The 17317-nt window shown below is 38.2% G+C and overlaps 1 protein-coding gene across 37 annotated transcripts in view; it reads right to left on the minus strand.

Annotated features, from left to right (window-relative positions):
- SEC31A (SEC31 homolog A, COPII component) overlaps positions 1-17317 on the minus strand; it is an 84703-nt gene that overhangs the window by 66540 nt on the left and 846 nt on the right. For 30 of the 37 annotated variants that reach the window (XM_036074373.2, XM_078068839.1, XM_036074370.2 and 27 more), the window contains 5 exons: positions 17061-17145; positions 14634-14708; positions 13165-13357; positions 12577-12808; positions 11411-11491 (listed from right to left, as the gene is read on the minus strand). The gene's annotated coding sequence lies outside the window, so the exon portion shown is untranslated. Of the gene's footprint in view, positions 1-6267; positions 6286-6605; positions 6762-11410; positions 11492-12576; positions 12809-13164; positions 13358-14633; positions 14709-17060; positions 17146-17317 lie in introns of those variants that run through there. The other 7 variants (XM_078068840.1, XM_078068841.1, XM_036074371.2 and 4 more) reach the window with 7 other exon arrangements.

Raw genomic sequence — 17317 nt, forward strand, 5'->3', positions numbered from 1 at the left:
TATTTCTTCTATTGAAATTGATCTATTTGAATTTTCTTTATTCAAGGTCATTTTTTGTAAATTATATTTTCCTATGATAATCCTTCAATTTTTTTTTACAGATTTTCTCATTTTTTAAGACTTGAACAACCAACACTCAGGAATCTTTAAATTTTTGCTATTTATGATTATTAGTCTTTATTTATTACATATATTTTTGTTTCCCCCACCCTCCTCTTTAATAATTGATTAGCTTAACTAGCGATTTGTCTATTTTCAAACAGCCAATTAGTTCTGCTTTGTTTTCTAATTCATTAATTCCTTTTACTTTTATTAATTCCTTTCTTCTACCTTCTTTTCATTTACTTAGATCTTTTTCTAACTTTTTGAGTTAACTGCTTAACCCACTCATTTTTATTATTTATTGGTATAAGTATTTAAAGCTTTGAATTTCCTCTGAGCACGGCTTTAGCTAGATTCCATATATTTCTAGTGTTCTCATCACTACGGTCATCCATATATTCTACAATTTTCATTCGTATTCTCCATTGATCCAAGAGTTGTTTAAACTTAATATGCAAGTGCATTGGGATTTTTCTATACTGTTTCTCCTTTCTAAAATGTATTGAAGTTTTCTTTGGGGACTATAGAGAAGTCTCTGTAAATGAGATCTAAAAAGAAGGGGTACACTGTTTTCAAGGTCAAGTTCAATATATATTAATCAAATCTACCCTATTGACTAAATTGTTTGGTCATCTACAGTCTTACTGTTTTTCCATTTAATCTTCCCTGGACCAAGGATACTGAATCAAAAGTCACTTACTACTAATGCATTTATGTCTATTTTTCCTGGTACCTCCTGAAAGTTGCTTTATGAAAGTTACTTTGTATTTAATATAGTTACTTGGTTGACAGATATTCATAATGTTAAATGTTTACTGTCAAATACACATTTTAACTTTGTATTCTTCTTCATCTTAAGTAAGGCTTTGGGCCTGAATTTCATTTTGTCTCATATTAAGACCAATACCCTAGCTTACTTTTTATGTGCCTTTATGTATATGTTTTTGCCCTTGTTTCAACTTCTGAACCACTTTGTTTTCACTGGCTGCCTTAAATACAGCAGAATAAATAAATAAATAAATAAATAAATAAAATCAGATTTTTGCCTGGTGATCCAATTTGAAAATTTTTAAATAGGTTAGCTAATAAGGCCATATAAAATTTACTGATATAAAATTTTCTCCTGATTTGACAGATATGGTTGCTCTTACTTCTATATTACTTTGCTATTTAGTTTGGTTTTATAATTAAAGAAAAACTTTCCCTGTTGTCCCTATTTGTGTATTTGTAATTTTTCTGATAATTAGGATGACTTGTATTTTTCTTCTAATATGTATTTCTGGTTCTATCTTTATAATTTAAAATAATTTCATTGAGTACTATTAATTCTTTATTTCTTTCACAGTAATTACTATAAGCACTAATGAAATTAGTGTACATAATCTTACTGCCCTTCTTGTACTACACAGTTATAGTCAATAGTATTATCTTTCTCAGTGTTTACCTTTGTACTGTTGAATATGTTTATACTTCTACCAACTGATTTGTCAGCTTTAAAGGACGTCCTTTGACTCCCAGCCATTACAGATGAAGCGATCCATAAACTTATTTTACCTCCAATTTTTTCCTACTTCCCACTTCTCTTAATTTTCTAAAGTTTTACAACCAATTCCTACATTATCAGATATTTAACATACACATTTTATTCTTTCTTCCTTATTCCCACTTTCATTTTAGTCTCAGGTCTATAGTTAAATATATTTAATGCTCTCCAAAAGTACTTTTTGCCAGCTTTCTTACTCATCTCTAGAGATGAAGTTCATGCTCCAATAGTTTCCTTAAGAGGGCCTTAGACTAACAATACACCCTATGCCTTACACGTTCAAATTGTTTATACTTGAAGAGCATTTTACAGATAATAAAAATGAAGGCACAGAAAGATTAAATAATTTGTATGTGCTGGCAAGGGGTAGAGCCAAGATTTGAACTCTGAAGTTTACTTCCAGAGTCCACACTCTTACTTGTTACCCCAACAAATTCAGGTATTCAATTTTAATCATAGAAGACATACCACCATTTAGAAGAAATAATGACAAAGCAACTAGGATGCATGAGGACATTTCTTAATGGGGGTGCCTGGGTGGTTGAGTTAGTTAATAGTCTGCTTTTGGCTCAGGTTGTGATCCCAGGGCCCTGGGATGGAGCCTTGCCCACAGAGAGTCTGCTTCTCCCTCTCCCTCTGCCCCTCCTCCTGCTCTATCTCTCAAATAAATAAATAAAATCTTTAAAAAAAAGAGAGAGAGAAGAAGAAGCATATTTTAGAAACTGCTAGGTTAGGCAAAAGTGGATTAAGGAGGTTGAATCATGTGGTTAAAAGCAGCAGGGCCTCTGGAGTCAATGCTCGATCTGAATATTGGCTCTGCTACTTATGATACCTTGAACACACTGTTTAACCTCCAAGAGCCCCATCTGTAAAATGAGGATAAGACTGACTACCTCATGGGATGTTGTGAAGTTTTAATGAAATAACGTATTTTACATAGGGCCAAACACAATGCCTAGCACATAGGTAAGTATGGGTTTTAATAAGCTAACTACTTTTTAAAATTATCATAATCATGAGATTAATCAAGAAAACTACACATCTAGTTTCCTAGGACTATTCTGAAAAAAGGAAAAATCTCAATTTTCTAAGAAGTGAAAAAGAAGCCTATTTTCTATAAATGAAATGCTGTCTTCCTCTCAGCCAATTGTTTTTAATAGTAAGTTCAAGTCCCAGCTCCTTCGTGCGAAGTACCCTAATGATCCAATCCACAATGATATAATCTCTTAACCTCTCTTAACTGTACCACTTTAAGCATTTTATAATAAAGCGTCTTATTCTATCTTAACAAAACTTTGTAACATTCTATTAGCACATACTGTTACATATTTTTCCATTGCCTTTTTAACTAAATGTTTTATATGTCATCTTATCTCATTAACTAGACAAATAATGTCTTTTTTCAATCAAATATTACAACTTTTACCCTTTTTGGAATCAAAATTGCTTAATACAGGGTGAGTACATAAAAAATTTTGCTTTGTTTGATTTTGAATGTTTATATTTAGGGAAATACAAAAAGATTGATAAGCTAGAAAGATTACTTTCAGGTAAAACATTTCATTTTTAAATTCTTAAGTGTTTAAAGGAAAAAATAACTTTAATAACTTTAACTTTTCTTACTTAAAAAACAGGAGAAGGTATCGTTAGAGGAAAAAGAGGTTTTAGAAGATGCTTTAGAATAATTTCTAAAAGTGAAAACAAAACAGCTATATATATTTAAAAAACCCAACTGAATAAAACTACAGTACGTCTAAGAGCAAAGGTACAACAAGGGTTACCTAATTCATGAACACTTAGTTAATGTGTAACATTTACTGAAAGAGAAAGAAACAAATTCACAACTACATAAAAGAGTTAAGTGGGAATTCAAACATTTATAAACGTCTATTTCTTGTCAGTAGTACTCAATGTTCCACTAGATGTAGTTGCACTTATTAACTTGTACTGAACACAAGGTTTCAATAGTTTTTTTTTTTTTAAATCACTACAACAATGGCCTGGAACTACCTTATGTGGTCTGAATCTAATTAAAGAAGAGTACCATAATCTTATCCATTGCAATCATTCTCAAAACACTAAGAATACTATGGAAATAACTGCCTGCATATTTCCTTCTCTTAGAAATGATCATTTAGTTGTAACTAATTTTCTTGAAAATCTGAAGAATGCTTAGATTAAACCATGTGTACTTCCCAAGTGAGACATGCTTTAAAAGCTTTGTGCAATTTTTTTTCAATATCATATGTGATTAGAATTCACACTATGCGGACTTATTTCATTCAAGACTATTTTACACAGAACAAAATCATTCTGATAATACAAAAAGAAAATTGTGAGGACAGTGGCTTATTCACATATGTCATCTACAAGACAATATTGATGGCACAGCAATTTAGGATAGGGTATCTGGAGCCATACCCTCAGTTTAAATTCCAGCCCCACCTTATCCTAGCTCTCACATGCTCTATGTGTGTCTTGGCTACCCACTTGGTAAAATAAGTATAATGGAAGTATATATAAGAAGGGCTGCTGTGAGGAGCGCTTGGGTGGCTCAGTCGGTTGAGTGTCCACTTTTGGCTCAGGTCATGATCCCAGGGTCTTGGGATCAAGTCCCAAGTCGGGCTCCAGGCTCAGTGGTGAGCCTACTTCTTCCTCCCCCTGTGTGTGCTCATGCTCTATCACTCTCTCTCCAGCTCTCATTCTCTCTCAAATAAATAAATAAAATCTTAAGAAAAAAAAAAAAAGAAGGGTTCTGAGAATTAAATGAGGCATTACACAGAGAGCTTAGAACAGTGCCTGGCACACAGTAAATACATGCTTGTAAATGTCAGCTATTGCAAAAGTCACAATTTAAAATGTTTATCCCAATGAATCTTCAAGAATACATCTACTGAAGGGACACCTGGGTGGCTAGTCAGTTGAGCGTCTGACTCTTGGTTTTGGCTCAGGTCTTAATCTCTTGAGATGAGGCCCTGAATCAGGCTCCATGCTGAGCGGGAGTCTCCTTGGGATTCTCTCTCTCTCTCTCTGCCCCTCTCCCGCTGCGCACGCGTGCGCACTCTCTATCTCTCCTTAATAAATAAATAAAATTTTTAAAAAAGAATACATCTATTGAATAAAATTTATGTTCCAGGCTATAACTCATTTTTTCATCCAAGTTTCTCCCCACAACATGCATGTAGTTAAATGCATGCATTTAAGTGGAAGCTTTTTTGTCTTTCTGCTCATTTTCTAATTGCTAATTCTATAAAGCAGTACTAAAACCCAACAGTACTACTGTCTAAAAAATACCAAACTTACACTGCTACATATAGAGATGACTCATATGTCAGAAAGTAAAAAGTGGAAGCGTTAATAGGATTGGAAACTCTTACTCTCAAACAATCTCTAGCTGGCACTGTGTTTGGTAAAAATCCATCTTGTGTGGGCAAATATCTTATTATGGATGGGCACATTTGTTCTAGAGGATTTATTTAGTGTTATCAATGTTCTAGGCTCATCTCATTCAACCAAAACCAAATCAAAGAACTAATTGTGTGCTGAACTAAATGCTGTCATACTTATCTAGAATCTAATAAATAAAACTTTTTGAGCTGAAATTAACCTAAGAATGACATTTCCTAAAACACTGTAAAAATCAATTTAATAATATCACCTGACAAGAATTTTTAACTTAGGATCTGTAAACCTCATGAAATGATATAGAAAATTCTGTGTGTGCGTGTGTGTGTGTGTGTGTGCATTTTTCTAGGAAGGTGATCCAATGCTTTCATCAGATCCTGAAAAGGGAGTGGAATTCCAGTTAAGAATCACTGCTCTTTACAGTTACAAATTTCTTTTTCTCCTTATGTTATTAGTTTCAAAAAGAACCTGCTTATATAAAATTAAGCAGTATAATTCTAAATCCATTCCAATCTCACATTTCCCAAATAACTTCGGATATGTGTAACAAATTCACAACTACAAAAACACTTCAAGTTATTCAAAAGTTCTTAGAACCTACAAACCTTTCCCAGAGCTGTTTAAGAGACAGTAAGAAACAAAGAGCACAGAAGAACCACTAAAAAACGGTGAGTGAACTTTAGCCAACCCCAGTACAGTCAGTATGTACAGAAAACATGGGCCGGTATGATGGAAGAGCGAGGCTCTAATTATCGATTGAATACAGTTACAAGTGGCTACAAAGACAGTCAAATTTCAGTATTCTATAGTTAGAAAAGACAGTTTTGGAGAAAGGATTTATCACAGACCATCACTGCAACTTCAGAAAGACCTACATAAAATTAGTTGCTTGAGCTCACAAAGAAGTTCATAATGCCCACAAGCCCATGCAATAGTTTGATTCGTTTTACAACTACCCTGTTATTTAATCTCTCATTAGAATAACTTATTAGCAAAAACATACAACTTAATGTGATTTCCTTCGAGGTACAGGCTGAGATTGGCGACTACCCTTGAAATAATCCAATCCCGTTTCAATGACACTAACCTTCAGTTAAAAACCTATGAACCTTTAAACCTGGCAACAGTTCAAAATCAAACAAAAAGTCATCACCAAACTAAAGTCAACCAAAGTGATCCTGAGGTCTGCTTCCTTCCCTCGCCCTTCGGGCCCGCACCTCTTTGTGCCCAAGGGTGTGAGGGTCTTCTAACCTCAGACCCCAGTTACCGGCCCTGGAACGACACCCTGTCGCAAGCCTCAGGGGAGCTCCTGCTCAGCAGTGGAAACGTTGGCGGATGTGGATCGACGCGATTCCCGAAGCAGCCGTGACGCCAGGCGTTGGCCCGACGGGCCCGAAACGAAGACCAGGGGCGCGCCGCCACCACAGACCGGGCCGCAGGCTGACGGGGACCGGCGGAGACAGATGCCGCGGTCCCAGCTTTCGCCTGTGCTCCTACCTCAAGGCCCGAAGGCCGGCGAAGAAGACGGGGGGTGGTGGGGGAGAGGCAGACACACCTGGCGGGGACCCTCAGCGACCGGTTCCTGTGTTAGCGCGACGCCCGTCGGACGCTCCCAGCATTCGCCGCCGCCCCTCCTCCAGCCCCAGGGCCACCTCCACGCTCCGCTCCAACGTGGCAGCCGCAGCCCCTCCCAGCCGGCTGGCCGACGCTTCCGGGAGCGACGCCTCGCCCGGCCCACTCCGGCGCGCTGCCCGTCACGGCACTTCCGGGAGCGATGGCAGGTGGAGTCCCGGGCGCTGGGCCCGCGGTGAGGCCGGCGGGGACCTGCGCGCCTGTGGGGCTGGCGACCCGTTCTGAAGGGCGGCGTGCAGGGCGAGGGTGCGATGACTCGGGCACTCGAAAAAGAAAAGTCCTGCTGGGTGTAACTGTCTGCTCGAAGAACGGCCGAGGCCCGCAGGAACGCCACGTAGCGTTAGTCCTGAGGCGTGGGCAACACCGCCAACACCGGACAAATCACGTGAAAACGGGCTGTAGGGCCCTAATTGCAGGAACTAATTTGTGATTGGGTTTTTTAAATTGCACAGTTGGTTCAGGGTATTGCGTTTTGAGAACTTCTTTAAAAACCAAATGGTCTGGGGGCGCCTGGGTGGCTCAGTTGGTTAAGCGACTTCCTTCAGCTCAGGTCATGATCCTGGAGTCCCGGGATCGAGTCCCGCGTCGGGCTCCCCTGCTCAGCGGGGAGTCTGCTTCTCCCTCTCCCGCTCCCCCCTCCTTGTGCTCTAGCTCATTCTCTCTCTCAAATAAATAAAATTAAAAAAAAAAAAACACCAAATGGTCTGGTCAGAGTCTGTTGTGGGGACGCCTGGGTGACTCAGTGGGTTAAGCCCGTCTGCCTTTGGTTCAGGTCATGATCCCTGGGATCGAGCCCTATATTGGGCTCCAAGCTCAGCGGGGTCCGCTTCTTCCTCTGCTTGTGCTCTCTTAAATGAATAAATAAAACTAAAAAAAATGAAGTCTGTTATGGACATATTTACTTTGTTACTCCAAAGGGGAATAGTGGAGTCAAGTAGTCCAGTTACCATCGTATGGTACTACTTGAGATCTACTAAGGTTTGCCCTTGGTCACTGGAACTTTACTAGCTCCGCCAGACCCATCCTGGCATCTAGTTAATATATTGCCTGGATATCGTTTTTAGTTTAGGAGTTGTTCTGCAGCATAGAAAGTAAAACCAGAGGAAAAGCACTTAGTATTACTAATGATCAGAACCTGGACCAAACCCAGATCTCCTACTAGAGCAGTTCTCTTTCCATTACACTGATCAACATTATCTCCTCAGGCCTTCTCTAAAGCGCCTTCACTTCTAAGTACTAGAGAGTAGGATTTTTGCACTTTTGAACACCCTTTTAATTTGGAAAGCCGAGTTTATTTTTCTAGGACAGAAATAGATTAAACGGATTTCTTAGGTTACAGTAGCTAACTTCTAGTGTTCTAAAAAGCCATTTCTACCTACAGCTTTTACCTAAAGGTGCCAATAAAAAATCCGACTTAAAAGTGGGCCTATCATTTGAGTCAAGAGGAAACATCCAAGTCCTTACTACCCCAGACCTCCTACTACCTGGAAATGTACAGTGGTATGGAGAAAGCGTTCATTCGAACAACTTCACCAAAACTCAATGATTCAAGCAGTGGTTACATTCTTTGGTATCATTTAATGTACATGTTCCTATTGCATTAAGTCAAACTACAAAGCTCCCTGCTCCTCACCCGCTTTTGTAGGCCGTGAGGTAAAAAAAGGTATTTCATGAAGTAAGTCTCATGACTGGAACATAGCCACTTTCAGTGGTTTATGTATTGTCAATGGCGGTTTTTGTGCTACTTGGGCAAAGTTGAGTAGTTGCTACAGAGACCATAATAGTCTGCAAAGCCTCAAGTATTTACTGTATGGCCCTTTACCAGTTTGCCAATCCCTACTCTTTTAGAGAGGATTTTACCTACAGATGGATTAATACTCAAAATCAAAGTATGAGACATACAGTATTGTAAATTTATTTAAAAGCCTTGACATAATAGCATACAAAGGCAGTATGCAAAATGTCAATTATAGGGATGCCTGGGTGGCTCAGTTGGTTAAGCATCTGCCTTCTGTTCAGGTCATGATCCCAGGGTCCTGGGATCAAGTCCCGTATCTGGCTCCTTGCTCAGCAGAGAGCCCGCTCCCTCTGCCTGCTGCTCCCCCTGCTTGTGTGCACACTCCTGCTCTAATAAATAAATATATTTTTAAAAATGTCAATTATAACTGGTGATCATAAAGGTAAAGTGTATTTGTTTCTAGACTTAACCTATTTATATCTGGTTAAATATAGAGAGTTCCTAGCTTGTTTTAAATGCAGGGAGTTGGACTATGCAAGCTGAAACTGCAATCTTAATCTATGGGATTAACAATCTTGTTCTGTAACCTTAAAATCTGTAAAACTCTCTTGATGTTGGTTATAAATATAAAAAATATTTAAAACAAACATTGAAAATTATAGCGTTTTATTTACAGAAAAGTCTCAACAGTAGTTTGAATAGTGCTTGCTCTCTCATATAATTTACAATATGGAGCAAGAATCTTTTCTTCACCTTGGCAAATTGTCATACTCCTGAGTTTGGATCTGCTTCTAAAATTTTATTCTTTACGCATTCAATGTCATGAAATATCTGAGAATTCCTTTAATGTGGTTTTTCACCTGCATCACTTCCTCTGAAACGTATTCATCCTTTACAACACACAACTGCTTTCCTCCTTTATAACTATGTTCACCTTCACTAAATTCTCCTGGCTGTATATCTAGAACTACTTCTTGAATGGCAGCAGTGTTAACATTCCCACAGTCATCTGTATCTTCTAGAACTCCATTTACATTACAGCCAAACCCTGTGATGTTTTTACACAGTAGTCTTCTAATGTGCAAAGCAAGGACTGCCTGTGATTCTTGGAATAATGTGCAAATTTCACAGTAGCATCCTTATCTGAGCTTGCAGCTTCACCAGATAGTGGAAAATTAATCAATTCATGCTGACTTTGCCAACGACGAAACCAGCCTTTATTAGCAGTAAAATGTTCTTTTTCAGTCTCCTTGTAGTTAAGCATTTTCCTTCAGTGCAGCAGCTAACCTCAACACTATGGCTTGAATGCTAGCCAAACTGATTGGGATTTGTTTTTTATTAGAGTCCTCAGTCCCAAGTAGAAGTAAACATTCCATTTCAACCATACACGGCTTTCTGTTCCTAGTACAATTTAAACTAAAAATGTTGAAGCAACTTTACCTAAAAGTTTCACTGAACTTTTAAAAGATGGTTCATACTATACGTTCATGTCAGCCTAGGTCTCATCTTGTCTTCACTATGCTGTCACCATTTTCAAATCTTCTAATGACGTCCAATTTCACTTCCAGTGTTACCACTTTTTGTTTCTTTGCTGCCCTGTCATCTTTGTTGACCAATTCCCTCTTGATTATCCATTTTTGTAAAATGTCGGGGGTTTATCACTGGAAAACAAGTAGGCAACACAACTACATGCTTTACTCTGTGTGTGAATAGATGTTCAGTGATCAATCACCAACAGACTTTTGAAACAAGTGATATAAGTGGTTACTGACAATCTTTTATATGCATAATCATTTGTGGAATAAAGAGCTACCAGCAAAGCTTATGAAACAATTTGGTTACTATCGTGGTAACTGAAATTTCAACCATGTTGTAGGGGAATTGGTGTTATTTAACTAAACTGTGAAAACTGATCTTCACATATATTGGAATGATGCAAAGTAAGGACTACCTGTATCTAAAAAGAAAAACCTGTATTAGTTCACAAAATAAGTCAACTTTTAACCCAGTTTAACTACTAGTCAAACATAACTGTAGATCAAAATAAAAACCGAAGGTTTTCTCAAAGGACTGTTAGTTCCAGACTGAATTACTCATTGGAGCTGGAAAAATGTTTGGAGACAAAGTAATACATAATTCTTCATATTAGGATTTGCAGACAGTGCAAAGACATCCTTTTGAGAATTTAGGCCCCCTCCCCTCATTTCAGTAATCTTGAGATCTGCAAAGAAGTAAAGTTCTGGACAAATCTACTGTTGTCCAGGCTGTTAAGCTTCACAGTCATCACAAGGCACAAGACTGTATGTGTTTACAACTTACTCCGTACCAGCCAGCAAGCACTATGTTTGCTTCTGTAACAATAGCATCCATCCCATTAATGTTTTAGTTTTGTTTTTGAATGCACTTATTTTGTACATCTTTGCATTAAGGTATATAAGCAAAGTTTACATCAACTTTTGTTTGTAGAAATTTATGAAACAGAGAATGTGTGTGAATCAATTTTGAGTATTTGCAAAAATTTTTCTCCTTTATATTCCTCAGATTTGAAACACCCCAAGACAACATGCATACCGACAGATTAATCTGGTATTAGATTTGAGATTTCCAGCTTTTGACTACCTACTTATCTACTGTTCTTGAATAAAGCTTAAGTTACAGGATGGTCATTCATTGGCATATCAAAGAGTCATTTATAGAACATCCAAAAGTTCAGCAAATTTAAACCCTGGAATATATGATCTCTAAGAATTTCAGGGGATGAATTACATTATTGTTTTTGAGAAAAGATGATCATCAAAGTTAAAAGTCCTGACCCCAGCCACCCAATTGCCAATCCTGAATCAAATCTATTGATTTAGAAAATTATATTACCTTTCAAAGGTGAAATAAGGGGAAAAAATTCGAGTATGATACCCACAGTATGCTCACATATTGTTTGCTGATACCTGATTTTCTGTTCGTCAAAATTAACAAATTAATAAACCTCTTACCTTACTATATAAACGTTCACATTTTTTATCAGATAAATCTGACAAAATGATGTTCTTTATGAAAAACCCTCAATTTCATTCCTAAAAGGGAAAACATTAATAAGTAAATCAACATACAGAAACTATAGTCTTATCTATACTTTTTTTCTCCCACTATGATTTTCTTTTTCCATTATGTCCTCATCCACATACATTAATCACAACAAATCATGATGTGAACAGCAGTGGAAAAAGTTTAATCATTGGACATTTATATTTTTTTCCTATTTTCAACTTAAGCTGTAATCATAAGGTTTCCATGGTTTAGCCCTTTTTAAAGAACACATAATACACATTTCTATAAATTTTAATTCTCATAAACAGATTAAGACCTCCAATTTTACTATGATTGGAAAAAAAACTCATACCAAAGATAATTTCAAGTGTATTATTTATCTACCTTGCATAGATTACCTTATGCTAACTTAGAAATGTATTCTCAACATTAAGCTTGACATGGAAAGGATAACTATAGCTTAATACATTCCAAAACTGGTTATATCTTGTTTTATATGTAATGCTTTGTTATTTAACAAGGTTTCCAATCATCAGAAGCACGTAAGCTTTTTTTTTTTTTTTAAAGATTTTATTTATTTATTTGAGAGAGAGAATGAGATAGAGAGAGAGAGCATGAGAGGGGGGAGGGTCAGAGGGAGAAGCAGACTCCCTGCTGAGCAGGGAGCCCGACGCGGGACTCGATCCTGGGATTGCAGGATCATGACCTGAGCCGAAGGCAGTCGCTTAACCAACTGAGCCACCCAGGCGCCCAGCACGTAAGCTTTAAAGGAAAAGGGGGAGAGTTGTCACTCCTAACAAAGAACTTTTAAGCAGTGATAAAGGGAAAAGTAGACTCCAAAGATTACAAATCCTTGGCATGAATTAGAATTCTGCCAATTACGGGCATTCTGATTGCTTTGCCAAGTCTATATTTTGCTCATTAAGAGGGACAGAAGCCCATGGGGGGAGGGGAGCAACAAAAAGAAAAGGAAGTATGGGGTGCCCGGGTGGCTCAGTCAGTTTAAGTGTCTGACTCTTGATCTCAGGGTTCTGAGTTCAAGCCCTGTGTTGGGCTCCATGCTGGGTGTGGAGCCTACTTAAAAAAAAAAAAAAAAGAAATGTATACTCACCATATTGGATAAATATCAAGCTTTTGAGGAAAAGGACACAAAGTGCCTAAAGCTGCTGCTGCATATTTATACCTTTATTCCATCCTATGTCAAATATTTGCGTAAGTGCCTTTAAATAATTGGACTATGTTCCTTCAAAAACTGGAAACAGAAATTTCAACCTAAGTCAGTCTGCATCCCAAGCAAAATACCAGGAGTACTTATATCTATAGTCTTCTCTAGCCACCTCCACCTAGGAAGAATTGGGAAAAGGGAAATTGGTCCAAGAAAAATATATATGATCAAGGTAGAGTATTCTAGCTATAAAATGAGCTTTCTTATACAATCCTTAGCAAATTTCCAAAAAGAATGTAGCATCACTTATGGAATTTATATATTCACAGCCAAGAAACTGTGCACCTTAGAAAAGAGAGCACTTATTGGATACACAGGCTCTCATACTTCTAATTATCTTACGAAATATCAAACTCTTGATTCAATAAATTGAAGCAGTTAAAAAAAAAAAAAAAGTCAAGTGTGGTAGTTGACCTCCAAGAGGATCCCCAATAATCCTCCACCCTTGGTATTCACACCCTTGTATGTGCCCACCTCCATGTTGTCTTGGCATTTCTCTCTTGGATCATTCCCTCTGGTGGAAGCCAGTTGTCATGTTGTGCGGATACTCAGGCAGCCTATGTTCACATGGTGAAGAACTGGTCTTTAGCCAACAGCCATCAAGGAACTGAGGCTTGCCAAATCAGAGTCTGGAAAACTGATGTCTCTCCGTTTCACCCTCCTCCCACTGTAAGATAAGTGTTTATTGTTGTAAACTACTAAGTTTTGGGTGATTTTTACATAACAATAATTAATACAGAGGGCCACAATCCATATTCAAAAAGTAAAATGTAGGGGTGCCTGGGTGGCTCAGTTGGTTGGGTGGCCAATTCTTGATTTTGGCTTGGGTCATGATCTCGGGGTCCTGGGACAGAGCCCTGCATTGCACTCTCCACTCAGCTCTTCCTCTCCTTCCCCTGCCCCCCCTGCCGCTTGCAGTTGCACGGGCTCTCTCTCGCTCTCTCTCAAAAATAAATAAATAAAATCTTTTTTAAAAGAAGAGAGAGAGAACATGCACATGAGAGAGTGTGTGAGAGAGAACAGGAGCAGGGGAAGGGGGAAAGGGAGAAGCAGATTTCCCACTGAGCAGGGAGCCCAATGTGGGGCTCAATCCCAGGACCCTGGGATCACGACCTGAGCTGAAGGCAGACGCTTAACTGACTGAGCCACCCAGGTGCCCCTAAATAAATATACCTTTTAAAAAAAGGTAAAATGTACAACTTATGAACTGAAAAGATCCGAAATTTTGGAGAAAGGATCAGATTCAGAACAGTTTTTTACAGTTGGTCACCAATAATTTCCAAACCCCAAGGCTTTCTGAACTGAAAGGATGAAAAATTCTGCAAGAATGTTACTAGAAATACATTTTAATATATTGGGGCAATAAGGGTTCTAGTAGAACTACCTAAGGAATCCGACAAAAGGGTAGGTGTTCAACAAGGAAGATACCAGTCTTAGAAAGCAAAAAGTCTATTTGCTTTCGAGGTACCTAGGTGGTTCAGTTCGTTAAGCCTTTGCTTTCGGCTCGGCTCCGGTCATGATCTCGGTCCTGGGATCTAGCTCTGCCTCGCTTCTCCCTCTGGGGGGGGGGGGTGTGGGGGGTGCGGGCGGGGCTCGGCTTCTCCTATACTCTAGGAGCATCCTCTAACAGCCCCCACCCCCTCCCCGTCTCTTAAATTAAAATAGTCTATTTGCTTTCATATGGTTGTTGTGAGAAACAGTGTTTATAAGAACAAAACTGTGTGTATAAAATGCTAGCACAATGCCTGACATATAATGGTTCAATAACCATTAGCTGTTATTTTTTCCCCAAGCTACCGAATTATGAGATTCTATAACAGGAAATTATATTTCACCAAAGCCTTCACAAATCTTTACTTGGACAATCCTCTATTTCCAACTCAGTACTATTGTTCCAGGAACACTTAGTACATTTAAAACAGAAAGATATACTGATACACTACCTCCCCTGTATATTTGGAGTAATTATCTTCCAAGGCCCAGGAATCTTTTTCCAACATCTCCAAGAATATTAATTCCTGAAAAAAGGTATTTTAAATTACATTGCACAATGGTCAATGCCTTTTACAATAATACCTTTCATACAGCTTACATATCCTCATTTATATATTCAATAATCACAACGGTTCATTATGTGAACAGCAGTGAAAAGGTTTAATCACTGGATATGAAGTTATTGGAGGAAGCAAAGATAATCAAATGATCAAGTTGAGAACTTCAGTGTCACCAGTAAAATAGCAACAAAAATGTGAAAGTTATAACCAAATATAAAGATACATAAATACAACTCAAAAAAAATTACACATTTATGAAGGATTACGTATTTCCCTATCCAGAAGAAGTATGCCCTAAAGAATACCTAGGGCAGTGACTCCTTGTGGTTCCCATAAAGTGAGTTTTTCATTTAATCAGTCTACACTATTAAAGTAAATCTGTTTTGGGGTGCCTGGGTGGCTCAGTCGCTAAGCGTCTGCCTTTGGCTCAGGTCATGATCCCAGAGTCCTGGGATCAAGCCCCACATCGGGCTCCCTGCTCAGAGGGAAGCCTGCTTCTCCCTCTCCCACTCCCCCTGCTTGTGTTCCCTCTCTCGCTGTGTCTCTATCAAATAAATAAATAAAATCTTTAAAAAAAAAAAAAGTAAATCTGTTTTGCAGCATAGCAGTTTTCAGTAACTCGTTTGTATGAGAATGCCTTGAGAATAACGTTGAGAGCCACAGTTTCATCTTTCCTAGGACAGCCACAGTATCTGGAATCCAATTAAGCAGAAAGAAAAGCCCTCTTTTCCTCCGAACCCATGATGCTTAACTGGCTGCAGGGGTACTTTCAACTCTAACTTAAGAAAATGAAAAATGAGAGCCTCCACCTGGGGCTACCTCCCCAGCTCCACTCACATGCGCTCAGGTGCTCAACAGGTTATACCATTTAGCAGCCCATTATTATACTCCTAGCTCCACTTCTATCTGTAATGTCTAGCATCCACCAGCCTCATTCTTTTAATATACCCTACGGCAATCTCCACTTAAGTTACCTTGCAGGGGATGGGAGGTCTTAGGAGTACTTCCCCAGGTACTGATCACTATTTTAGAGATTATCAAATTCCATAGATTTCGAGTAATCAATGCTAACTTTCTTTTTTCCCTATAAGCCCTGCTTCTTTCAGATGCACAATTTTTCTGAACAGAGGTATTTTTCAGAAACACGTATGTTATAGAACATACTTTATCTATTTGTGTGCCAGAGACTGTGAAGACAAATTCACCTTAGACGTTGCCTCTACACTCAAGGAGCATCCTCTAGCAAGTTCCCTACAAACCCCAAGTCCTTAAAAATTGGGCAACTACCACAATGAAGTACCACTTCACACTCGCAAGAACGTGGAGAAAATGGAATCCTCATCCACTGCTAGTGGGAATGCAAAATGGTCCAGCCACTTTGGAGAAACAGTTTGACATATCCTCAAGAGTTTAAACGTAAGTTAGCATATGACCCAGCAATTCCACCCTGAGGTATATACTCAAAAGAAATGAAAACATATGTCCACAAACTTGTACACTAACGTTCACAGAATTATCCATAATAGTCCCCCCATAATGGAAACAACCCAAATGTTTAACTGATGAATGGATAAATAAAATCATGGCAGTATATCCATACTTTTGGCAATTAAAAAAAAAATGAAGTACTGATACCCACTAAAATATGGATGCACCTTAAAAACATTCTAAGTGAAAGAAACCACTCACAAAAGACCATGTATTAGTTTCTGATTCCATTCATAAGAAATCACCAGTATAGGCAAATCTACACCAAAAAAATTAGTGGTTTCCAAGAACTGAGGGTAGGGAAGATAGAGGGAGTGAATGTTAATGAGAATGGGTTTTCTTTTTGCGGGGGGGGGGGGGGCGCGGCGGTAAGGGTGGTTATAAAAATGTTCTAAAACTGTGGTGATGGTTGCCCAACTCACGAATATACTAAACCCCACTGATTTGTACACTTTATGTAGGTTAGTTGTATGGTATGTAACAGTCAGTAAAACTCTTACCCAAAAAACTGAAGCAACAATTTTTTTCTTGAAGATAATAGAAAATTTTTATCTCTACTTAGCCTTATTTGGGTCTTAATTGGTTGAGTATTAGAAAAGTTTCTAATAGTCTAACAAACTGAAGGTGAATTAAATCCAGGTCCTACCCTTTGCACATATAACAGCCAACCAAACCAAGCACATCCCCATGGATCAGTTTCCCCCAAATTCAGGACTATCCTTAGGCCATCTGACTTTAAGAAAACTACATCTACAAAAGCTCTGTTAATTTCGTTCAAGCAAGATATAAGCATATTATAATGCAAAAGTAAATGTGAATAAGTAATACCTTTTTGGCAGGAATCTGGACTAAGTAAACAAAAAGGGGAAAAAGAAGCAATCTGGCTTGGAAATGTTGGAATCACTCTTGCCTGCTGGAGAAGGAAATGAAAAAATTGAATAGAAAGTACAAACATTTTTCTGTTTCCTTAATGGGCCTCCAATGTTTAGCAGGAGAGAAAGAAGCCATTTAATATGCTAAACATCTCCAAAGATACAAAATAAACTACGCCCCATTTTGGTCCCAATTTATTTCTTCTATGAAAA

This window comes from Halichoerus grypus, chromosome 3, assembly GCF_964656455.1.
Source record: "Halichoerus grypus chromosome 3, mHalGry1.hap1.1, whole genome shotgun sequence".
NCBI classification, from domain to species: domain Eukaryota; kingdom Metazoa; phylum Chordata; class Mammalia; order Carnivora; family Phocidae; genus Halichoerus; species Halichoerus grypus.